Raw genomic sequence first — 26,394 nt, forward strand, 5'->3', positions numbered from 1 at the left:
TTAGGCCCCAAAATGGCCAAATCCGCCACTGATGGTGGCATGTGAAAATCTTTAAAAATATAAAATGCCAAAAGACAATAAAATGTAACTTGTCTTATTTCTAATACTTTTTACAAAATCTTTAAAGATACCTTCAAAGTTATGTATTTGTTACGTGCACACGGATAGATTTGTGGTAAATTATCCAGTCTTGTCTTTGTGTAACCACGCGGCCTTGCTTGAATAGATCCCGCCTTCATTTGCTGGCTCTGAAACAAAACCGCGCCCCCTCACCCCCCCGTATCTTCCCCATCTCCCCCACCCTAGCCCTTCCCTCCTCTTGTCTTCCTACTCAGTCCATCAGGCTTTCTCTCTTTATCACACTTGCAATGCTCACCCCATGGGCTTGCCCTTATCACAGCTACACCTACTTGCACCCAGATGAGAGCCACCTCAGTATGAATGAAGTGCCACACGCAACCAGACTGCTGAAGTTGTGACTGCCTTTCTCAGGTAGTATTGATGCCTTTTGATACACACTACATGCGGTTTCCTTTTACGTTTGGTGTGTCTCCATTGTGGCTGTGAACATGTGAGCTTTAGTGGGGTTTTTTGGGTAGAGACGCAGGCTTTTCTGGGGCATCTGGGCTTTAGTGCACTCATGCACTTATTGTTAGTGCTTGTTGCCACATTATGTAGGCCAAAGGTTACTGGCTACCCGGCAGCGGGAGCGGTTGTTTCAGTTGTTTAGGATAACATCTCTGCCAGTGGACTCTTTTGGAAACAAATGCATTTCAGCGTGGTGCTCCGCATACTCAAGTAGTGTGCAACCAAACCGTAAATGTAAAAGTTAAGATGTAGGAATAGTTGTGCTTCTTATAGACACATGAATAACTGGTAAGAAAATGTTTTATTCGGGTTAAATTCTTATGCGGTTTAAATGGTACTCTAATTTGATCAACAGCTGTTCAAATGTGTATACTGTGAGTAATTTGGCATTCACAGGGGAAATTCAAATTCATTTGCCTCCCAGTTGTGCCATGCCTTCAAAATTAAACACAGTTCTTGCCAAGCTTATGAATACCAGTTTATGAGTTTATCAAAATAGACGCAGGCTGATGACAGAATCACATGCCTAGTGGGAAAGAACATTGACAGTTTTCTACCTTTGTAGAGCCTTGTTTTGCCTGAGTGGGAAATTCTTTTTTTTTTTTTTTTTTTTTTGTAAATATATATATGCTCATCAATCAGTCTCTAAATTATTATCCATTTCTCAGCAAAGGTGAGTCACACAGGGTTTTGCTTGCTTTCTATTCAAATGGAAATGACATGATATATCCTATAGATTATGCACGACAACAATGCGGAGTTAACAGTCCTTCCTTTTGTCAGAAAGACTGTGAGGGAAATAAAATGCCAACCTCAGCATCATGTATGGCAGTTATTTCCTTCTATATCTGGCCTTCGTCCAACAGAAGACAAAAAAAAAAAAAGAAAAAAGAAAAGAAAACATCTTGATTTGCAGCCAAGTTCAGTGAATTTGAACATGAGAGGCAAGAGTCAAACAGTTACTAAGATAGGCACTAGCACAGTGTTGGACCAACTTTGTTACTCAATGAATTCAGTAGAGTGGTAAAACAGACAGATAGGCTAAAGATGGATGGGATGAAAATAATCATTTTGAAATGTATACTGTAAATATAATAAGCAATGTTTATTTTTGATAGTCCATTAAAGGTTAATTAATTAAGAAAATACATAAATGTAATTTTATATTAATTCATTTTCAAGCATTTGATTTCATTATACAGTGGTACCTTTAATTGCAAACTTCTCTTCATGCAGAATTTTCAGGTTAAGATACGCCTCAACAGCAAAATATTGACTCGTTATGAAAGAAATTTCAGGATACGGAAGACAAAAATACAGTATGGCTGGTACTCACAGCTCCCAGTTTACTGAACGTAATGTACTTGCTGCTCTGCCACTGGCTATTGCCTAGCATTCCTGGCATCCAATTGACTAAGAGGGACCTCTACTGTATGTGTATTAGTGTATCCCAGCGGTCTCTTCATTTGCCACTCTAGTTCCGACAGCTTTACATGAATGCATTAACTTTTGTTCTTTATTCTTTTCTTACATTTTGCACAACTCAGATTTTATGTTTCTTGTGCAAAAATCTAATTATTACATGTATTTGTTACATGTTCTGCTGCATTTTTATGCATTATAAAGGATTTTTGTCTGAATTTTGGTAGGCTTTCAACAGGTTAGGGGATTTACATGAAAAACGAATCTCTACTTAAAGAATTTTCAAGTTCCAGAACCAATTAATTTTGTAAGTAGAGGTACCACTGTAAATTTATTTCCAACTAATAATCGGGGAAAATGAACTTGTTAAAAAATAATAATACATCAGACATTACTGAGCATTTGATAATGTAAATGTATGTACCGTATTTTTCGGACTACAAGTCGCACCTGAGTATAAGTCGCACCAGCCATAAAAGGCCCAACGAGGAGAAAAAAAACATATATAAGTCGCACCGGAGTATGAATCGCATTTTTGGGTGCAATTTACTAGATAAAACCGAACACATAGAACAGATATGTCACCTTGAAAGGCAATTTTATATAAAAATACAATAGTGAACAACATGCTGAATAAATGTACAGTGTACAGTGGATGAACAACGAAATGTAAATATACTGTCCTCACCAGGACGCTACAGCTCGGTCCTGGCTATACAGCGAACTCCCAAAGGACGATGCTGGACGTATAATTTGCTGAATCAATTTGGTCCTCGATACCAAACAGGTTTGCATCAACATAAATAAATGATAATTATGTGCTCTTACAGGTGCTCTTACAGCAGACATGTCCAAAGTCCGGCCCGGGGGCCAAATGCGGCCCGTGGTCAAATTTCATCCAGCCCCCAGCCTCTGTCATAAAATCAATAACGTCTGGCCCGCACACAGACTTAATAAATTGGTCAGCAGTACTGCAACCAGCATATGAAGTAGCTTACCCACGAAATGCTGCTCCTCATTTACCCACTAAAAGGCAGCAGCACTTTAACCCTTATCGCCAAATATATTACATTTGATACACCTAAAATTTCATAATTTTGAGATTAATTTGGAATTTTGACATTTAAAAAAATAAATAAATAAATATGGATGCAAGTCAACACATGCCTCTGCAGGTTCCATGAGAAAAAAACATGATTTAGCGTGGGTTATAGATATTAGAGCACTTATTACACATATTCATTTTGCCATTTCGTTTTACAAATTTGAAAAAAAGGTTTCATTAGGACCTTATTTTTCAAATTTTGGGATTCTCTGATAATTGCTTCATGTTGCAGGTATTTAAGGGCTAAACAACATTACTCCGTGTGACCCATTACTTCCATTTTCTAAAATGGCGACAAAAAAAAAAAAGAAAGTTGTGACGGCCGACGCTTCAAGGATAGGTGGAAATCGGACTATTTCTTCACTAAAATACGCAACAACTGTGTCTTGCTTCATTTGCAAAGAGACAGTTGCTGTTTTTAAAGATTTCAATGTGAGGCGATATTACCAAACAAGACATGCTGACATGTACGAAAAGATTACAGGGAAGATACGCAGTGAGAAATTGAAGCAACTTGAAGCAAGTTTAATTTCACAGCAGTAGTATTTCGCAAGAGCCCGAGAGTCGAAAGAAAACGCCACAAAGGCTAGTTGGGAGATTGTTGAAAATATTCATTACAAAAATAATAATAAAGCAAATGTGCCACACTGAATGGCTAGCTAAATTTTGCTTAAATATATTGTTCTACGTAAAGGACGTCAGCCAAGTTCAGCCCCCCACATTTTTACCATGCCAAATCTGGCCCCCTTTGCAAAAAGTTTGGACACCCCTGTCTTACAGCAATGACATAAACGGTTAGCATGCGTTTGCTAGCATTAGCACATCGTTCAAACAACCACACAACTGGCTCTAAGTGTCCGATCGCAGGTGGAAAACACACAACAACAACAGAAAAGATGATACACACAGGCATTGCCTCAGTAGAGATATTTTAAAAGCATAAAGAATGAACGTAGGTTCGCAGCCGTGTTTCTTCTCGCTAACTCGCCCGCTCACTCACAGCTATGTAGCTGTCCGTCTTCTTCTGGCGTGTGAGCGTTCTTCTTCACGTAAACAAGTGCGAGTGCGCCCCCACGTGGGCGTGAAAGCGCCACAAACTAAAAGCATACATTTCAATATAAAAGTCAATAATACGATTGAACACACATTGCCAAAGGCAGAACGCGAACGTGGCCATAGCTATTAAGAGTTATTCAGATAACTATAGCATAAAGAACATGCTAACAAGTTTACCAAACCATCAGTGTCACTCCAAAACACCAAAATAACATGTAAAGTGATATTATAATGTGTTAATAATTTCACACATAAGTCGCTCCTGAGGATAAGTCGCAACCCCAGCCAAAATATGAAAAAAAAACCGCGACTTATAGTCCGAAAAATACAGTATGTGGTCTTTAGAACAAATGTTACATTTTTATTTAATTCATTATTAAGTGCTGTTATTTTCATGTTTTGTTTTATGCATTTTAACCATGACAAGGACACGTTTTCTTGGGAGGAACTAAATTGTCGTTAAATGATACTGAATAGGCATGTGCAAGTATGATATTCTGACGGTATGATAACCTTAAGACTAAATATCACAGTTTCACGGTATCACAGTATTGCAATTACAGCTCTGAAATGTGTTACTTTGAGATATCTGGGTTTTGAAAAAATATCTACGTTTTTCCATTGAACATGATTTTTATTTTTCCAAATATATTAGCAAATTGGAACATAAATATAATGTTGAGTTAAAATAAATTGGAAAAAAAAGAAAAATATTCTTAATAAAATTAAAATAAATGCAGTCCTTTTGGTGAGCCTAAACCCACAGCCCAACCTTATTACCATCAGAACAAAAATAATTGAATTACTTTCCATAAAAACCACATGTCACGTGTGTATGACTCGTATCATGTTTACATTATACATACACTCTCTTAACACAGACAGTTGCCCGAGAGACAAAAACACTACATGTTTTACCACCGCTAGACACACTAACACGCTGGAGTTAACTCTTGTAGCTGGTGGGAAACAGTTTTTACTAACCTTTAATTTTATATAAATGTGAAACCATATTGGAGGTATTGCCTCTTCGGTAGCCACCCTCCGCAAACATGTTTTAGATGTCAGTTGGCCCTCCTCTTCTAAGCCGTGGCCGTCTGTAACTTTTCTGTAGCCGAAGTATTCCTATATAAGCGATTTTGTTTTCTTCGATGCGGGAAAAAGTTCAGTAGTTTCACCTCCTCCAGCCATCGTGTAGCACAGCTGACTCATTGACAGCAACAACCAGCGGGGGAGGGTTGAGCCTTACAGCTGCAAGCGAGGGATTTCTCCATGCATTTTTGGGACATGAAAAATAGCTCATACCATAGGGACGGCATGACGGAACATTTATGCGGGTTTGAAACCTTGACGTTTACATACCACGGTATTACTTGAAACTGGTAATCGGCACATGTCTAATCCTGAAACACAATAACCCCTTTAAACCAACTAGTTAGTGTTAATTTATCATCGGCTTTCCAGTCGCTTTCTTGCAGTAAGAAACTTCTAATTGTACAAATTATGCCAGGATAGTGACACAATACCAAAAATGGATTTTGTATGTCACGACTGAATGTGACTAAAGGATGATTGCTGGACAGTGAGGGACTCATCTCTCATCACACTGTTCTGCAGTGTCCTTTTTAGGGTCTGCTCAGCGTGAAGCTGCTGCCTTCTCGCCAAGTGTCAACATCATAGTGGGCCGATTTAAAAGCATGCTCTGAGAATGTTGTTTTCAAGCTGCCCTTTTGGATAACAGCTGCAGCAAACTGTGGCCTCTGCGCGCCTGTGACGTGCTGTGACGTGCACTTTGATATAGCGACATCTGCAGTGCCCAGATGTGACAGTTTTGTTATTTTCTTCTTCAACAGAACAAACTTTTTTTCTGTAAAGGGAGCAGTGATGAATAAAATATAGTCGTTTGCTTGGGCCAGTGCACAACAGATGCGGTTTCACACATACAGTGGGGAGAACAAATATTTGATACACTGCCAATGGGAAAACCCATTGGCAGTGTATCAAATACTTGTTCTCCCCACTGTACTGTAACGGCCTACGCTCAAACATTCTGCCTTTATCATTGTTAACCTGTGTGACATGACAGCACAACAAGAAAATAACTTAATTTTAGTAGCATTTTTTAAACATTTTTTTTTTAAGTGGTGTACACTTTAATCCACATTAGAGCACTGCTGATAATTTAATGTGATGTCTTAGGTTTTTTTTTCGTCTGAAAAACAAACACTGTATTCTTCAAATGGAGCAGTAATGAATAAAATATGCTAGGTTGCATTGCTAGGTTGCATGGGCCAGTGCACAACAGATGCGGTTTCACACATAACGGCCTACGCTCAAAAATTCCATCTTAATCATTGTTAAAATGCATCTATCGAGGGTGTTTCTTTTTCTTGCCATAAACCTTTGCTATACATCTGAATAACATACATCAAGCTAGATGTACTGTTACTTAGTAAGTAACAGTAAAAGTTAAGTTTAACCTTACACCAGGGACTGAGCTTTGGCGGGTGCTGCTGCACCCGGGCCTGGGCCTCCAGGGGGCCCAGTTTGGGGTCCTGGGTGTTAGAGGGGAGGGGCAAAAAAGCTTTCCTGAGCTTTCTTTGTGGGTTTAAAAAGGCGCACATATCGCAGTGGGCCCTTCAATGTCTCTAATCTGATGGCAAAATCAGTAGATATTTCATGAGACACATCAGACTTTTCAGAGGAAATTTTTCAAGGGACAATGCAAGACACAGTGGGCGTGGTGTACAGTGAAAGGAGCTTGCAGGCTTGGTCAGCTTGAAAGGCAGCACGACAGTCGAGATGAAGAAGGGTCGCACGCCGTTGCTGCATATAAGATTTGGACAATCTATATATGTACAGTATGTGGTAGTTGAAGACAAATTGCATGTTGATTGAAGGCAGGTCATGGCAAATTTATTTGTACGGCACGATTCAACATAAAAGCCGCACAAAAAAATCCGGAATCTAATGGAATCCGGAAGTAGACACAACGGGGTAAAAAAAAAACTCATCATGTTTCGGTTATTTGAACAGGAAGAGCACTTAGGAAAATGCTGAAGTAAACAACATTATTTTAACTCTGATTCAAAGACTAAAATGCATTTCTGCAAACAGATTGATGCCTGTCAAAGTGTGTCATAGCAGTGACACGCTATAAGCTGCACCAGACAAGTGCAGAGGCAACGGTCACTTATCGACACCTCGCAATGCTGTACACGGTTAACAGTAGTATGTCATATAGAGGTAGTCCCCAGGTTACAAATGAGTTCATTCCTACATTGGCGACAAAACCCGAATTTTTGCGCAAGTCAGAATGAACCCTTTAAGAACCAAAAAAGACCTCTTAAACCTCAAAATAACTTTCCAAAAAATGTATTATATGTCATATTAATTCCAAAAAAAAAAAAAAAAAGATAGTGTGAGGTACAATAAGGTACTGTTTACGTGACTAAAAAAGAAAACAAACAAACAAAAAAATGACTGGGGACAAAATGGCCGATGAGACTCCAGCGTCATTAAGTCGAAATAACGTAAGTCGGGTTCGTACAGTACATCAACTGAGGACTACCTATATATGTTTATCCTCACACAGCAGGAAACATTCCTACAATGGTAAGAAAAAGTATCTGAACCTTTTGGAATTTCTCACATTTTTGCATAAAAACACCATCAAATGTGATCTGATCTTTGTCAAAATAACACAGATGAAAAAAGTGTCTGCTTTAACTAAAACCACCCAAACATTTATAGGTTTTCATATTTTAATGAGGATAGCATGCAAACAATGACAGAAGGGGCAACAATAAGTAAGTGAACTCTCTCCCTAAGGAGATTTAAAGAGCAATTGAAACCAATTTTTACCAAACATTTTAAGTCAGGTGTGTGCCCAATCACTGATGAGTGGTTGAAAGCTGCCCAGCCCACTACAAAACACACTCCGGGTAAGAATTGTCTTGATGAGAAGCGTTGTCTGATGTGCCTCATGGCTCGGTCAAAAGAGCCGTCTTAAGACCTGCGATCAAGGATTTTTGATTTGTATAAAGCTGGGAAAGAATTTAAACCATCTCTAAAAGTCTGGATGTTTATCAATCAACAGTCAGAGAAGTTGTGTCTGAATGGAGAGAGTTTGGGACTGTTGCTTCTCTCCCAAGGAGTTGCCGTCCGCCAAAGATGACACCAAGAGTTCAGCACAGAATACTCAGAGAGGTCAAAAAAGAACCCTCGAGTGTCTGCTAAAGACTTACAGAAATCACTGGCACAGTCCAATATCTTTATGCACACACATCAACTATATTTAAAACAATGGCCAAGAATGGTGTTCATGGGAGGACTCCATGGAGGAACCCACTGCTGTCTAAAAAAAACATTTTTGCTTGTTAAATGTTTGCAAAAAGGCACTTGGACGCTCCACAGAAGTTTTGGCTAAATATTTCGTGGACTGATGAAACCGAAGTTGAATTGCTTGGGAGTAACACACAACGTCATGTGTGGAAGGAAAATAGAACACCTCATTCCCACCGTGATGCATGGTGGCGGGAGCATTATGATTTGGGGCTGTTTCGCTACCTCAGGGCCTGGACAACTTGCAATCATTAATGGAAGAATGCATTCAAAAGTTTTTCAGGACATTTTGCAGGAAAACCTGAGGTCGTCTGTCAGACAGTTGAAGCTAAAAAGAGGATGGATGCTACAACAAGACAAGTATCCAAAACACAAAGAAGTAAAGAAGAAGAAAGAAGTAAATCGACTTCAGAATGGTTTCAGAAGAATAAAATGCACGTTCTGGAGTGGCCAAGTCAAAGTCCAGACTTGAACACCATTGAGATGCTGTGGCATGACCTAAAGACAGCGATCCATGCCAGACATCCCAGGAATCTGACTGAACTACAGCCGTTTTGTAGAGAAGAATGAGCCAACATTAGTCCTGATCGATGTGCCAGACTGATTTGCAGCTACAGGAAGTGTCTGGGTGAAGTTATTGCTGCCAAAGGGGGGGGGGGGGGTAAAAATATTAAATGTGATGGTTCACTTACTTACCCCCCCCCCCCCCCCCCCCCCGTCATTGTTTGCATACTATCCACTAGGGGTGCAATGGTTCATTTAGCCCACGGTTCGGTTTGAGCCTCGGTTTTTGGATCACTGTTTTGGTTCGGTTTCAGTTTGCATTTTTCTTTTTTTTTTTCTTTTTTTTTAACTGCCTTTATTTTGCTTTTAAGAAAATGAAATAAACACTTAAAATGTAAACATTTTCGACTGTTAAAATGCCTCTTAGCTCTTTGGCTAGTGTAGTGACTGACAACTGAAATGCACACACATTAGTAAAAAAGTTACTTGGCAAAGTAACTGGTGTTACCTTTCATGTTTTTTTTTTTCCATTTAAAAAAAAAAAAAAAAAAACTCCAACATAGTAACCTTTGCTATTTTTTGCGGTCATTTAATGTTGTGAATCAACTAGAGCTGAAACGAGTACTCGAGCAACTCGAGTAACTCGAGTTTAAAAACTGATCCGAGTAATTTTATTCACCTCGAGTAATCGTTTATTTTGACAGCTCTAAGCATCACATTTTGCTCGGGACAACGCGGTGCCACGTGCGGAGAGGAAGAAGGAAGAAAAAAAAACTTACTGCAGCCAACAGCCGCCACAAACGACGCCGACGTTGCTAAATACTAGCCCGCACGATGCTACGTTGGTACAGGTAGCGTCTGATGCGTCTCATAGAGATAACATGTATGTTGAACTAGATGCACAATGACAGACTCGGCCGCGTCTGGGCAGCGTTAGTAAACAGCCGCGATCTTAAAGCAGTAGAGCACTAAGCGCTAATAAATAAGATTAACGTTACTGTCGCTACTAGCTCACGTAACGTTAGCCCTGCGGAGGGCTAGGTTTCAATTTATTATGACCACTGTCGATGCGTGGCTAACGTGTCTTACATACAGGCTTTAACATAACATAGCATTGTGGAGTGATGAGGGTGTAAAATAAAAACTTAATCATGCTAACTATCAATTTTAGTTCAGTAGTCATTGCTGGATAAAACACCAAGTAGCACTGGTCCCTAATGTGCTCCAATACAGCCTGTATCATACATTTATTTTGAACACTGCAAAAACTCAAAATCCTATCAGGACTTACAGTTTAGACTAACTTAAAACTTAACTAGAACTTAAAAATGGCTTAACACAAAGAGAAATTCAATTGAAACACGTGGGAAAACTTTTAAGTGATGTGTGTTATCAAGCGTAACAGCATTTTTAGGTAAGATATGTATATATAATTTTTTTAATATAATCTAAAAGTTTTTTGAGTGAAAGCAGTGAATTAGTCTTTTTTTTAATTTTTATTCTAGTTACATCTGAGATGCAATTGTTGGCTGTTTTCAACAATATTTATCGAAAATAAAGACATTGATTGACTGAAAATGGTTCAAGATTAGATGAAATGTCTTGTTTTCTCATGTATATTTATAATTGATCTTCACCTAAAAATATATTTGTTTTATCCGATTACTCGATTAATCGATAGAATTTTCAGTCGATTACTCGATTACTAAAATATTCGATGGCTGCAGCCCTAGAATCAACCATTAAAGTTGATAAAATTGCTCCCGTTTTTGCATTAGTTCCCTTCCGTCTACTTTCGACATGTAAAAATTTTAAAACTGTTTCATCCTTTAAAGATGGACTCAAGTCAAGATTTAGCCGATTTAGGAGTATTTTAGATAAAAAAGTTACTTAGGTTCGCTAGGAAGGTTCACTACAACAGAGCCTTTCTGAGAAGTTTACTGCTCTAAAATGGCGGCTGTTTACTAACGCCACCCAGTCTGTCATTTCGCATGTAGTTGTATATGCATGAGATATCTAGGCGCAGATTGTAGGCTGTCGGCTACAGTCAGGAAATATTGGAGCCACCTAGCCTAGCAGCGCATTTGCTACAGCATCACAACAAACACTCTTCCCTCTCCGTGTCTCTGACTTTTCTCGCGTCATTCAACCAACGTATTAACGCACATTGTCTTGTTGCCGAAACGGTGACAAAATCCGAACGAAGGAAAAAAAAAAAACGTAATTCGCAAAAAACATACAGATTTTGAACGTAACGTACGGCGTACACATTTAAAAATCAGTGCTCACCTGTACAAATTACGCCGAGACTGTACAACTTGACGGGTATGAATTATAGTGGACGTCACAGTTAGGTAGTAGCACTCTGTAGCACGGGATGTCCAACTATCAGTGGTCAGGGCGAAACTATGCGCTTCAGCGAAATCATCTTCGATGGCTTTGCGTGCCATTTCAAAGATGTCGAGGATTACGTTGCTGGAGAAATATGTCCGAGAGGGAACAATGTAATGCGGGTCAAGCGTTGCAAATAAATTAACAAAGCCCACCGTGTGTTTTCGCTGGTTTCATCTTCGGGGTTGTCCTGCTCTGAGAAAGTGATATCTGTGGGTGATGCTGGCTGAGGTGCCGGAGTCTATGGGAGTCATGTTATAAGTGTTGCCATTATTATAGGGAACAAGCGCTGAGCAATGCTTGCAAATTTTTTTTTTTTTTTTTTTTTTTTTTCAATATTTTCTTTCTTTCCGCATTGTAGTCCACGGGGAAACCGAAATGTTGCCACACCGCAGATTTGAAAGAATCCGGTGCTTCCTCAAAATTCGGTCCTTCCACTCCTCCGCTCGCCGTAGCTTTTTGTTTTCTTTGTTTCACTTTCACTTCGCTCGTAAGCGAGAGAGGGCATAACTCAGCTGCACAGGTGCTTGACAGCGATCGGACATTTACTTGCGGGGCGGGAATTTCTCCACAGCTGTGTTTCTTGTCACACACAGGCACACAGAGCTTGACCAATTCATTCCACAAGCGTTCGGAATAAATTAATTGCAAAACCGAAAAGGCGCGGTTCATAAAGGCGTATTGAACCATACAGGGCGAACCGTACGGTTCAGCTTTGGACCGCAAACCGTTGCACTGCTACGAGCCACATTAAAATATGAAAACCTATACATAAATGTTTGGGTGGTTTTGGTTAAAGCAGACACTGTTTTTTCATCCGTGTGATTTTGTCAATAGATCAAATCGCATTTGATGGTGATTTATTCAGAAATGTGAGAAATTCCAAAAGGGTCAGATACTTTTTCATACCACTGTATGTCTCGTAAAATGAACATATCAAGATTTGGTGTGAGGATCAAGGCGTAAAGACTGGGAGACATAGGCTAGTTGCTAATCTAATAACAATAGTACAGTAGCTGATGTCTCACAAATGACTTTGTGGTATGTCAGTGGCAGAGCTAATGGCTTCAACTCCAACAAACATGACACACGACACGACCCGTCTGCCTCGCGACAGTGTAAACACCTCATGTGTCATTCGACACTGATCTGGAACCGTCTTGAAGCTCAGTGAGGCAGGTACACTTGAAATGTCCCAATGTGTCAAAAATATTAAACATTTGTTTTCAAAAACTACTGAAGAAACATTCTGAAAACTTCCAGAATAAATGTCTGGTTTTTATTAGCAAACATAAACATAATGAAAATAATTCACTTAATAATGGTAGGGTCAATTCTATCCTGACAAAGTATGGGAAGACAATCTAAATTCCCTATATAACTGAACTCATTATATAATGCAAATAAGGTTGCTTATAAGTTGGTGGGGACAGTTTTAGCTTCTTGAAAAATTGGTAGTGTTATGTCCCTATCGTCCCTATGCAAACCTACGCCCTTGCTGCTACAAAAAAAAAATGTGTCTACAAAGCAGTGAAGTCAACAATTGAAAAAAAAAAATCAACTTGAAGTCAGGCAATAAAAAGTAAAGCTGGGGATTCATATGCATAAAATTAGTTGACACAAAACTGAAATCCCTTCTTCAAGTGAGACTCGCTAGTCCATCACACACATCTATGTGGTAAATGTTTAAAAAAAAAATGTGCACTAGAAACGATAAAAAGCAAACGTTTAACATTATGGCTTGAAAAAAAATGTGTATTTTGTTTTTCCAAGTACTGTAATCATCAACCGCAATTTAACAGAATACAAAAGGTCGGGTGAAAATGAAGAAGTCCACAATGATTCCAAGAAATTATGACTATAAATGCCTTGTGAAAGATCAGCTGCATAACTGAGCCTGGGAGGAATTTCCTTAGCTTGTTGGCTGGGCTTCATCTCAAAACATCATTGTAGTGGCTGAATAACGTATGTGAATACATTTAGAGCACAATAAACAGTAGTAATTGTAGTGAACTTGTGCCACAAGAACTTAAATGAGATGAGCTAGCAGAAAAGTGCTGCAATTGTGCGCTTTAGTGAGATATGATCTATCATGATAATATAAAAAGGTGGTCTTCAATGATAGAAAAAAATCCATTGTGCATCATTAACATTTTTTTTACTCTAATTTTTCAAGTGTAATATGCTCTCATGTATAGTAGAGTACAGTATAGTGTAGTAAAGTACAATCCTCTATAGCCAGTACCTTTAGGAAAATGCTGTCCATGAAATCCAAACTACTAGTGTAGCTTCAGAGGTTGAAGTAGCCTTCAGTAGATGGGTCCACATAAACATTGATAACGATTGATCTTTTCAGACTGTAAGCTACGTTAAAATTTTGCACCCTCAGATGCTATTTTTAAAAAATGTGTAAGTGTTTGTAACGCAGCGGTACGTTTTATGTTGTTGTTTTTTTGTTTTGTTTTATTTTTAGCATCCTTTACAGCAATAAATGATGTATTTTGGGGCAATAAACACTCTCCCGTAAAAGGTTTTACAACAGGATATACTGCAAAACCTAATACATAACAAGAACTAAAACAATTGACCTAGTTAAGGCAATCAATTGCCTCAAAATCCCCAGGTTTATACACTTGGATTAAAATGTGCACAATCAAGGAAATATTTTCATACATTAAGAGCACATGATTATAAGGTACCGTATTTTCCGCACCATAAAGCGCATCGGAGTATAAGGCGGACTTTCAATAAATGTCCTATTTTAAAACCGTTTTCATATATACGGCACCCTGCCTCATAAGCCGAAGTAGTAGTAGTTGGCTTTGCATTATGCATATCTAGATGCCATGATTAACCAATATTGATCCATATATAAGGCGCATTGAATTATTAGGCGCACTGTCAGCTCTTGAGAAAATTGAAGGCTATTAGGTGCGCCTCATAGTGCAGAAAATACAGTTTATTAGTGCATCAATGTACTACATTTGTCCTTTTTTTCCTTTATCTTTGAACATTTTGTTTATTGATTCACTCATTTTAGGTTTTATTGTATTATTTCTGTATTTAATGAATTAATATGTGTCTTGAGCCCTTTACTGGAGCAGGATACTAGTTATGCTTATCATTTTAAATGTTCCTTATATTTTATACCTTATTAAAAGTTACACAATTTTAAAATGTCTGGCACTAATATTAAAATGTGCATAAAACTACACTTATGTAGTTGGGTGTGGATTAGGAGTGGGAACCTCAGGGCACCTCACGATACAATACGATTCGCGGTACAAGGCTCACGATAACGATTATCTCACGATATCACAATACAGCAATTATCGATATATTGGTCAGAAATTTGATACATGATATTTTACGATATTACCTTTGAAACAAAAAAAAAAGATATTACAAAATAGAAAAAGTACTGTTTAAGTCATTTATTAAACAGTGACACCTTTTCTGTGCAATATTGCTGTAAAATATGAATCTACTGCAAATTGTGTACCTGCACACATCGAGGAAACAAACCACAACCACTGATATCTCTTGGCGAGATCATGATGAATGGCACCCTTAATTTCTTTAAAGTTTTAAATCTTTTTTTTTTTTTAAATTAACAGTGCTGTAGGTGTCAGTCAGCAGTTGAGCTTGGAGTGGGGCAATGATTAAATTGGTGGGTCTTTTTTTCGTATATGACCCTCGTTGCCAAAAGCATTGGTTTGAGCACTTCCGCCATCTGCTTCAGCATTTGAGATGTCGGACTCAGTCACAATTTTCCTCACCTTAAAAACAACAAAATAAAACAAAAAATATGAGTTACTTAATAGCTTTTGAGTTGAAATCCTGATTTTTTTGTGTTGAAGTATTGAGTGAATTTTTTTTAAATTAATTGAATGTATAGAAATAAAAAATGCAATAATTACTTATTTTTAATATGTAGGCTACATTAATTATCATGCACATCACCTTATATATCTTGAAAGCTAGTCAAACCATTTTTGTAGCTTATTGCATCAAAATGGCAGTAATAACAGTTTGTGTAGTAAATTAGATGGAAAGTGGTTCTCAAATAATATCAAATAAATCAGTAAGTTCATGTAGGCTTGTTCGATATACGTTTTCATCCAGTTTAGGGTCCTGGTTTATTTTATATCACTCAACACCAAATGTCATCAAAATAATACATTCATTCATTCATTTTCCATGCCGCTTTTTCCTCATACTTTCTTACCTCAACTGATGAAAGTGAAGCAGTGAAGACATCCGTGTCCACTTCGTCACCAGCTGGCAGTGAACCTTATTTTTGTTTGACAATTCTTGCACACAGCAAAGTCCTTGTTCACCTTACTTCCTTTCTTGATGGTGTAAAATCTGTGATTTGTATCAATATTTTTGTCACTTTTTCCTCCACCGTTCCCACGAAGCTTTATTTTTTTCAACCCACTTGGAGCTTCCTCTCCCTCTTCTCTAGACGGCTTGTGAGCACTTTACCTTCACCGCCACTCTTGTGCGGCCCTAGTGGACCGCCAAGTAATTGCTCAAAAAACACTGAACAGTTTACAGCAGCCAATAGCCAATGTGTCAAATAAAAGTATCGATACTTGGCGGGAGCATATCGATAACCGATCGGGTTGCAAAATATCGCAATGTATCGCTGTATCGAGATACTGTCACACTCTTAGTGTGGATTATGTTTTAATTACAAATAAGGTGGTATTTTCCTGACAGATGTGACAGGATATTCGGTTTTATTCTGTCTAAATCTACTTTGGTCCTTATTTACCTATTTTCTTTTTTTTAACATTGTTTGCAAAATATACTATTTAATGTATGTACAGTGATCCCTTGCTACTTTGCGCTTTAAAGCAGTAATGTGAAGTAAGGTTGGCCAACCATGTTTTTGAATAATATCAATGACAGTTATAAGCGTATTTTCGTTATTTTTTTTAACGCAACCCTTCCAGATTCTTTGTTTAACCCATAGCAACGCCCTTGACAACAAAAATGCGTTTCTTCGGCAATCTTCAGAAATATTCGGAAATTACGTCACACCGGGAAGTGCGAGGGAAGTGCACCACAGAACAGTATTGTTTGTTGCATTGCTTCTCGGTAAGATGCCACGACGGTGTGTGGTGATGTTTTGTTCTCACTCAAACGAAAAGTTGTACGAGTGGCCAAAGGGTAGCAGGGCACGTAAATGGACATCTTTTGTTCGCACTAAGCGAATGAATTTCACGCCATCATCGACTAGTGTTCTCTGCTGCAAACACTTCGAAGATGCCTGCTTCCTTAACCGGTCTGCTTATGATCGAGGATTTGACAAAAAGTAAGTGTGATTTTTGGAAAGCAGAGCTGCCAACTGTTGTGGAATGAACAGTATAAGCTAGCGACGTTAGCCGAAAGTTAACTCGTGGCAATCCCCAATCACAGTTGTTGTTGCGTTCGCTAGGTTAAGCGTGTTTAAATTGTGCGTCATCTACAATCTTGTCCAAAAGGGTTAATCCACTGTCAATCGGGAAACTGGCGTGGATGTGCATATAAATGGGTCAGCGTCACGGTAATTCACGGTCACGTTGCAGTAAGAGACACCGCCGGTGAGTTTGTGCACATTTATTTGTATTTGTATTATGTATTTCCACCTCCATGCTTCAAGCATTGGATTGCATTTGTACAGTTCGTTGTTTCTTTCGCGGTGATCGCTTGATAGCCTTCTAGTTTGTGTTTTACGTACAAGAGCCGCTGACAGGTGACAAGTGTTGCTTTTAATGTCTGGCAGCAAATCAGCGAGTGCGCAGGTCACTCAGTGAATCATGGGAAATGTAGTCTCGGGACAACACTGAAGTGGTGCTTTGTAATCTGTTCGCTTGTGTGAAAAAACTACATTTCCTCACGCCATTAGACGCCACTTCCTCCCGAGAGCTCTGAACCGTGTTGTACTGATTAGCTCCATGTGTTAAAAAAGAAACAAAGTTGTCGGCACGTTGTGTGTTCGATACATTTGTAAACAAAAAGCTCATAACAAGACACTATGCACAATCCGTTTAAGAGACGCTGGAGAAGTAGGAGGCGAGGAGGAGATCAGCGAGAAGCAAAACTTTGCGGTCGAATGTGGCGGCAGTCCGCTATTATTTTGTTTTCTTATTGTTGCCACAATAAAGTGGAGAAAGCCATCAACGACTCATCTCCTTCTTTCCCCCCAATGTTTTTATATTATTATTTCATATGCACGAGAGCTGCCGGATCTGCCAAAATGATGAAGTCTGTTATTTTTTCTAACAATGTCATCAGATAGACATAAACATAAAACTATGTGCAAATGCCTGCATCTTCAAATCATGAAAATAATAACAGCCTATATCTTACCAATCTTGTAATCTTGATGGGTCTTGTATCCATTCCATGTCAGGTAGTCTAGGCACATTGTTTGCATCCTGATTAGCGTCTGGCTAATACATGTTAGGTCCAACATAAAATTCCAACCTCCTCTTCTTCCTCCAACTCTTCAAAAACTTGGATCTCCTCCCTTGCACTTGATCTATCGCTTATATCGCTGTTTGAATCATTGTTTGAAGGGCTTTGTATGGCGGCCGTATGTATGGAGCTGCCATCACTGTTCCTGGTGTGACGTTATCACTTCCGGGTTCGTCCTCTTCCAGGCTCGAACTTTGGAAACGCGGTTATTTTGTCAAATATACAACATATAAATGATTTTTTTCATGCTGTATTTGTTGGACAATGTTTAATTACTTTAATAGTGACCCTATTTGGCATGTTATGAAATTACTTCACATTACTGCTTTAAACATTGTGCCCTCAGACCATCGCGGATTTATCTTTAATTAAAAAAAAATAAAAATGCAGGATTTTATAGAGATGTCCCATCCGATCACGTACAGCTTCTCACTCTCCTCTCAATCGACCAAGTGAAACGGGATAATATCATCTGAGTTTTATAGTTTTTTTCTGCCCTCATACTGTAAATAAGCATTAAAACGCTGCATGGACCATGTGTTTATGTCCATATTTCCATCCTTTTTTCAAAACCGAAAGCACCACGAAAGACTACATATCTCAGGAGCCATTGTGAGGTCAAGAAGAACGGAAGTAATGTGAACATTTTTAATAAATTGCCGAGCAAGGCGCTTCCCAAGGAATAGGAGGCAAGGTAGCAAGCGACAGCAGGTTGGATTGAGCGTGCAACTTTTAAATGTGCGGAATGAATAGAAAACTAAATTTAACACAAGCTAATGCATTATTTCATCAACTTGAAGACGATGAGCCAGATTTGGCATTTTCTTTTGTCGGATGAGGTGGCAAGAGAAGTGATGGCAGCGCGCAAACGGCGGAAGTGTTGGCTATGTGACTAGTTTGTGACGAAAGCTCTCTGTCCTGTTCAAGGAGAAACTGAGTGGCATGCCTGAAAAAAATTGAACTAGTTTATTGTCCATATTTTTTAAGACTTTTTTTCAATGTTATATTTGATTTTTTTTTTCCACTAACAATCTTTTAATTTTATATGTATATGTGTGTGTTCGAGAAGTTTGATTGGATGTATATACTTTTGATAAGGTGATGGGTACAATACCTAACTTTACAAAGAGATATCCTCCAAAACCTTTTTAGTGTTGGATTATATACTTGTATTTATATATACGTGTTCAATATTTAGCACTGTCGGTCTACTGTATATGCCCTGTTTTGACCATAGTATGTGTGAAGGCCAAAAACGCCAATGATGATACCTGCTGTTGTCAAATATAAAACTATTCAGTTTTATTTTTTTTCTGTTGAATGTTTATCCTAATAAGTTGAACAAATATTATCAAGCTTCAAAAGGGTTCGTCGAGCATGTTTGGTTTTCAATGGGACATCAATATTACAAATTTTGACAAAAGATTTTGGGATTTTTTTTTTTTTTTTGTCTTTTTGGGTCCAAAATGTTGATTATAATTGGTCAGTGAAGAAAACAACAGTTTGGACATGAAGGTTATGGTGTCCTGAAAAATGGGACCCAACCTGTGAACAACTATTTCTTTGAAATACAAAGGCAACATCAAAGGCATGCAAATTTAGCCAAAGTAGCTTTGATGTTAGAGGGTTATAAAGCAATGGTTCTTAACTTTGTTGGTGCTACCGAACCCCACCAGTTTCATATGTGCATTCCCCAAACCCTACTTTAGTGTTAAATAAAAAATGATTCCAGACCTATTGTGTTTCTATCGGTGCACAAAATGAACCGTGCATAACGAAACTAACATAGTGCTTGAACTCACAACAAATTACATACCAGCTTTGCGATCAGGTACGCAACTTCATATGATGTTGTGTGTTAATGGGTACAAATCAAGAGCAGGCAGAGTGGCCTTATCTTTGAATTTCTCTCTGTTCACCTTGAATTCAGCAAACGTTGTGTTCTTATATTCCCCATCAACATGCAGCTTCTCGAAGTGTTCCTTTAGTTTTGTCGGTGCGAGGCTAGAGTTCCTCAACTTGGCATTGCAAATAATGCAGCTAGGATGCTGACTCCCATCCCGTTCTGTGATACATGAGAAACCATATTGTATACATTCAACCACTTTCTTTTTTCTCGACATAGTTAGTATGGATTACAATAAGAACAAAGTTATTATACGAAGTACTACGATGACTTTCAGACGTTGTATCACTCCTGAGTGCACTAAATTATTCGCAGCACTGATTGGCCAAGGAATGTCACGTGATCCGTTGCCAGTGATGGCCAAGAGGGGCATGCCATCGCATATACAGTGCCTTGCAAAAGTATTTGGCCCCCTTGAACCTTGCAACCTTTCGCCACATTTCAGGCTTCAAACATAAAGATATAAAATTTTAATTTTTTGTCAAGAATCAACAACAAGTGGGACACAATCGTGAAGTGGAACAAAATTTATTGGATAATTTAAACTTTTTTAACAAATAAAAAACTGAAAAGTGGGGCGTTCAATATTATTCGGCCCCCTTGCGTTAATTCTTTGTAGCGCCACCTTTTGCTCCAATTACAGCTGCAAGTCGCTTGGGGTATGTTTCTATCAGTTTGGCACATCGAGAGACTGACATTCTTGCCCATTCTTCCTTGCAAAACAGCTCGAGCTCAGTGAGGTTGGATGGAGAGTGTTTGTGAACAGCAGTCTTCAGCTCTTTCCAAAGATTCTCGATTGGATTCAGGTCTGGACTTTGACTTGGCCATTCTAACACCTGGATACGTTTATTTTTGAACCATTCCATTGTAGATTTGGCTTTATGTTTTGGATCATTGTCCTGTTGGAAGATAAATCAGTCTCAGTCCCAATCTCAGGTCTTGTGCAGATACCAACAGGTTTTCTTCCAGAATGTTCCTGTATTTGGCTGCATCCATCTTCCCATCAATTTTAACCATCTTCTCTGTCCCTGCTAAAGAAAAGCAGGCCCAAACCATAATGCTGCCACCACCATGTTTGACAGTGGGGATGGTGTGTTCAGGGTGATGAGCTGTGTTGCTTTTACGCCAAACATATCGTTTTGCATTGTGGCCAAAAAGTTCAATTTTGGTTTCATCTGACCAGAGCACCTTCTTCCACATGTTTGGTGTGTCTCCCAGGTGGCTTGTGGCAAACTTTAAACGAGACTTTTTATGGATATCTTTGAGAAATGGCTTTCTTCTTGCCACTCTTCCATAAAGGCCAGATTTGTGCAGTGTACGACTGATTGTTGTCCTCTGGACAGACTCTCCCACCTCAGCTGTAGATCTCTGCAGTTAATCCAGAGTGACCATGGGCCTCTTGGCTGCATCTCTGATCAGTTTTCTCCTTGTTTGAGAAGAAAGTTTGGAAGGACGGCCGGGGCTTGGTAGATTTGCAGTGGTCTGATGCTCCTTCCATTTCAATATGATGGCTTGCACAGTGCTCCTTGAGATGTTTAAAGCTTGGGAAATCTTTTTGTATCCAAATCCGGCTTTAAACTTCTCCACAACAGTATCTCGGACCTGCCTGGTGTGTTCCTTGGTTTTCATAATGCTCTCTGCACTTTAAACAGAACCCTGAGACTATTACAGAGCAGGTGCATTTATACGGAGACTTGATTACACACAGGTGGATTCTATTTATCATCATTGGTCATTTAGGACAACATTGGATCATTCAGAGATCCTCACTGAACTTCTGGAGTGAGTTTGCTGCACTGAAAGTAAAGGGGCCGAATAATATTGCACGCCCCACTTTTCAGTTTTTTATTTGTTAAACAAGTTTAAATTATCCAACAAATGTTGTTCCACTTCACGATTGTGTCCGACTTGTTGTTGATTCTTGACAAAAAAATTAAATTTCATATCTTTATGTTTGAAGCCTGAAATGTGGCGAAAGGTTGCAAGATTCAAGGGGGCCGAATACTTTTGCAAGGCACTGTAGACATGATGAGTCGGAGTGTCTTGACCTCAGCAGCAGAGGCTCCACCGAACCCCTTGCAACCGACTCACCGAACCCCTTGGGTTCGATTGAACCCAGGTTAAGAACCATTGAGTTAAAGTTAACGATGAGAGACAAGGGAGCTGCTTTGAACTTGCCATCGAAGGCGCCGACTCGTTTAACTTGTTAAACATTGGCTGTGGTGTGCTATGGCAACTCATTGTGTTGTGTTGTGTGCTGTTCTAAGCAGCATGAGTTGAGAGGACTAACTTAATGAAACATTTAATAATAAAAAATTATACTTTGGGAAAGAAAGGGGGGAAATTATGTCTTATATGTATCTCATCCAATGCAAAATCTGAATAAATATTTGAACAGCCCCCCCAAAAAATGCAACGTAAATAACCTACACCTCTACTTCGCGGATTTTGATTATCGCGGGGGATGGAGGGGGCTTTCATCATTAACCGCGAAAAACGAGAGATCACTGTATATTCTGGATATCGATTGTTGCTTTGGTGCCACCCCCTCCGATTTTAAGATCCACTCACGATCATACTTTCAGTTTCAAGATTTCCTGGTCAAAAACCATCCTTCCCAGATCAATTTCTTTTCTCCAGATTAAAGACATTAATACCCAAGCTCTTCTCATGGCATTGATCACCTCCTCTTCAGGCTACTAACAGTTCACCGCTGACCTAGTGTCTGACTACAGTTCTCATCTCCACTCACTCCTTAACCACCACGCACCTGTAAAAACCCATTATATCTCCTTCAGTCCTTCTGCACCCTGTTCACAACTGCCCTTCGTCTGCTTGAGTCCAGAAACTGTCATCTTGAATGTCTCTACAATAAAAGTGGACTGTCAAAACACAAGGAAATGTACAGTAATCATCTCATTCCCTACAAGGACAAAATCAATGCAGCTAAATCAGCCTATCACTCCGGTCTCATTGCAGCCAATCTCGATCTGAGCCATCATAATTGAGTCCAAACCCACCATCTGTCCACTTGCGCCACTTCCCAAAACGCTCGTTAAAACCTGCCTTTACTCAGTTTCTCACCTCATCATCACCAAAGTCATTAATTCCTCACTTGTATCTGGTATACACCCGTCATCTCTTAAAATTGCTACAATCATACCCATTTTCAGGAAACTTGGCTTGGATCCAACCACTTTAAATAACCTCCACCCCATCTCCAGTTTACCCTGAATTTCCCAAATTCTTGAAATTCCCTCACCTCTTGACTCCACGACCATCTTACCACCGCTCCTCTTTATCGTCTACATTCTCCCCCTCGGTTCCATTCTCCCTAAATATAACATCCACTTTTACTGCAACGCGGATGACACCCAGCTCTGCATTTTCTCAAAACCAACCTTCTCATTTCCACATTCCTCATTCACCCTATACTTACAAGAAATTAACACATGGCTCTCCTCAAACTTCCTACAACTCAACTTGAAATCTGAAGTCTTTCTAGTAACTACCCCGACATGCTCACTGTTAGGGAAGAGACCGCGCTCTCCCTTTGTTTTTAGAAGGAACAAGGCTCTCTCTCCAAGTCTTTTAAGAATTTACTTATGATCACAAGGAGAACATCAATCACACAAGGAGTACAATGATGCTATGATGTGGCAGAGCTGAGGGCATTATTTTAAAAATGTTAAGCGATATATCAACATCTGAGAAGCATATGTTCAGAAACAATTCCTTGTCATTCACTAAGTACCCATCTCTCCTTCTACTCAGGTTAGGTTAGTCTGGGCGTCATCCTCGACGGCATGTTCACCTTCCACTGCAATCAGATCAGCCTGCTTCGATCCTTTCTAATATTTCATGTGTTCAGCCTTCTTTCACCCCCACACCTCCGCTTAAGCCTGTCGCAATATGCAATAATTCCATTTATCGCGCGATAAATAAAAATGAAGACGGTAATTTTTCCGCTGCGATTTATCGCCTCGCGTGCACGTGCACGCGCGCATGCGCGGCAGACGTGCTGTTAAAAGTTCGGATTCCTCGTTACCAACTGCACAAAATGCATCTTCGTTTCAGGTCCGGCAAAAGCTAGCACCGGAGCCAATCGTTCCCATTATATCCTATTGTTCAACGTATACCGGCCGCGTCAGTGCTCCGGAGTGACTGTGGACCATCTATGTCGTGCCGGTGTTGTTAACGTGTGGGCGCTCCCGTCAGGAGTGACATTTCGCGGCGGCTATTTACAACGAAGTCTGCCAAAACATTGTTACCGACTTGGCTGCTACGAACAACCTCGCTTTGACAAGGAACAGCTGAATGAAATTAAGAGCGCTGTGCTTCAAGCTCGTCCTGTTTATGATAGTCGATTGTCATATGCTGGTGTTGTGTCGTAATGAGCAGACGTGACTTCAGAGGTGCTTGCTAACTTTTTTAATGCGCGCACACATTAGATATCATGAAATGGCAAACTAGATGAACTACGTCCTATCCCATTGGCTACGTGAGCCCAGAGTGATTATGGGACACGTAGTCCATATTCCACATCGATGAATTCTAAACTGTCATGACTGAATGGAAGTTAAGAAGGCCAAATCAATCCATACCAGTGATTATAGATAATGTTGCAAATATTGTTAATTCAGTACGTGACACAGATGGATTCGGACCACAAATAGGATGTCTTGCTCATGTAGTAAACCTAGCTGCTAAGAGAGCTGTAGCAATCAACTGTGTGCCCTGCCTCACTTTACAAACAGTAAAGATTGTTCTCAGCACTTTTATGCAAATTTTTTTCAGATCAGTAAGAAGTAAGCACATAAATATTATGCACTAAAATGCATGTTTATATGATGGCAATTTAATTTTTGCTCGTTAGCAAAAAAAAAACAACAACAACAACAAAAAAGAAACAAAAATATAATTCTTATTTTTTTACAGAGCATTAAATGTATTGAATCACATCGAAAATCGTGTCCCCCGTATCAAAAATCGTACCGAACCATGACCTAACTGTATCGTTGCATCCCTATGAAACACCATTGCAGAAGCTATGACGGGAAAAGTTGAAAAGTTTTCATTTGCCTAAATGCTTAAGTTATTAAGCGGAATTTTTTTTTTTTAAACACATTTTATTTATTCTGTGTTTCTGTGCGGTATCAGTATTGTTGTTTTTTACTTAAGAGGCATAGTCTATTGTTTTTAGTTGTGATTTCTTAAAAAGTATTTTTGAATTTAAGAGTAAATATTTATCGCGTTTAAATGGGTGTACTTGTCTATTAATATATACTGTATTCGCACTGTGTTATTGTAAATTGGTTAAATAAAATTGGCGGGGCGCAATAATATCGCATATCGCAATAATTTATGAGAATAATTATTGCACACTAAAATTTGTTATCGCGACAGGCCTACCTCCGCTACTCTTTTTAAATTTCTGTTACTTTTATCTTGCTTTTAATCTGCGCCTATTCATTTTTAATTTGTATCTCTTGAACAGTCTACTTGAGCATTTTAAAAGGCGGTCCGACATAAAATGATTAGTATAATTACATGGTTTCGTGACCCAGACAGTGCTGATCTAAAATGATCTTCTTATTAGCATAACCTTTTTAACATGTGGCTCTTACTAACGTGGAAGCAATAGAAAAGATGTGGACATTCATTTATATTACTCAATTATTAACCCATTATTAACTAATATTAACCCTTTCAGACCCGCATTTTTTCAGCTGGGCAGAAAAAAAAATCTGCCCTGATTTTTACTCTACTCAAACACCAGAAAAGAAGTGCAATTTTTTTGGTCGGGGATATTTCATGCTTTCATTGGTTATTTTTAATGTTAATGGTAATACATTTTTGATGAGAAAGGACCACTTTACGTTATCCTTTTTAAAGTGTATTTATTGGTTTAGAGATGCGTCATGTCCTTGAGCAGCGTGCATAGGTCAGAAGGGGTTAAGTTGTGTAATGGTTAGGGATGGGAATCGAAATCCGATTTCAATTCCGAACCGGTTCCTAGTGTTTCGAGGCCTCGACATCACAATGAAAAAGCCTTAACGATCCCCTTAATAATTCCTAAAGACGCGTATTGCGTCGTGACGTGTCTTGTCCCCAAACTACGGTCCGCGGGCCGGACACGGCCCACCTCCACATTTGGTCCGGCCCCCTGAACATTTTTTTTTTTCCCAATAGTGTTATTTATTTCCTAGCTTTTTTTCTGTGAAGAACCCAGAGAGGGTTATTTGTTTATTATCTATTTAATTAATAGTGTTATATTATATTATATTATATTATATTATATTATATTATATTATATTATATTATATTATATTGTTATTTTTATTTTATTTACTTTTGTTACATGAAGAATCCAGAAAGGGTTATTTGATTGTGGCTTTCTGAAAAACAATACATTTTTACATTTAGGCACTCCTGCAAATCGTCACACCTTTTCTGTTACAAACTGACCCTGGCCCCTCATCAGAGAAGGTAAAAGTTTTGTGGCCCTCACAGGAAAAAGTTTGGGGACCCCTGCTTAACACATATTGCTAAAGGCAGAACAATGACCTATATGCCAATATGTACTAATATTTTTTTTTTTCTTTTAGAA

General features: G+C 38.9%; 1 protein-coding gene across 1 annotated transcript in view; it reads left to right on the forward strand.

The window, feature by feature from the left end:
* The first annotated feature begins 322 nt into the window (after window positions 1-322).
* The window catches only part of LOC130921544 (sodium- and chloride-dependent GABA transporter 2-like), a 96,915-nt gene continuing 70,843 nt past the window's right edge, over window positions 323-26,394 (forward strand). Inside the window, exon 1 of the mRNA XM_057845578.1 lies at window positions 323-492. The gene's annotated coding sequence lies outside the window, so the exon portion shown is untranslated. The remainder of the gene's footprint in view (window positions 493-26,394) is intronic.

This window comes from Corythoichthys intestinalis, chromosome 9, assembly GCF_030265065.1.
Source record: "Corythoichthys intestinalis isolate RoL2023-P3 chromosome 9, ASM3026506v1, whole genome shotgun sequence".
Lineage (NCBI taxonomy): Eukaryota > Metazoa > Chordata > Actinopteri > Syngnathiformes > Syngnathidae > Corythoichthys > Corythoichthys intestinalis.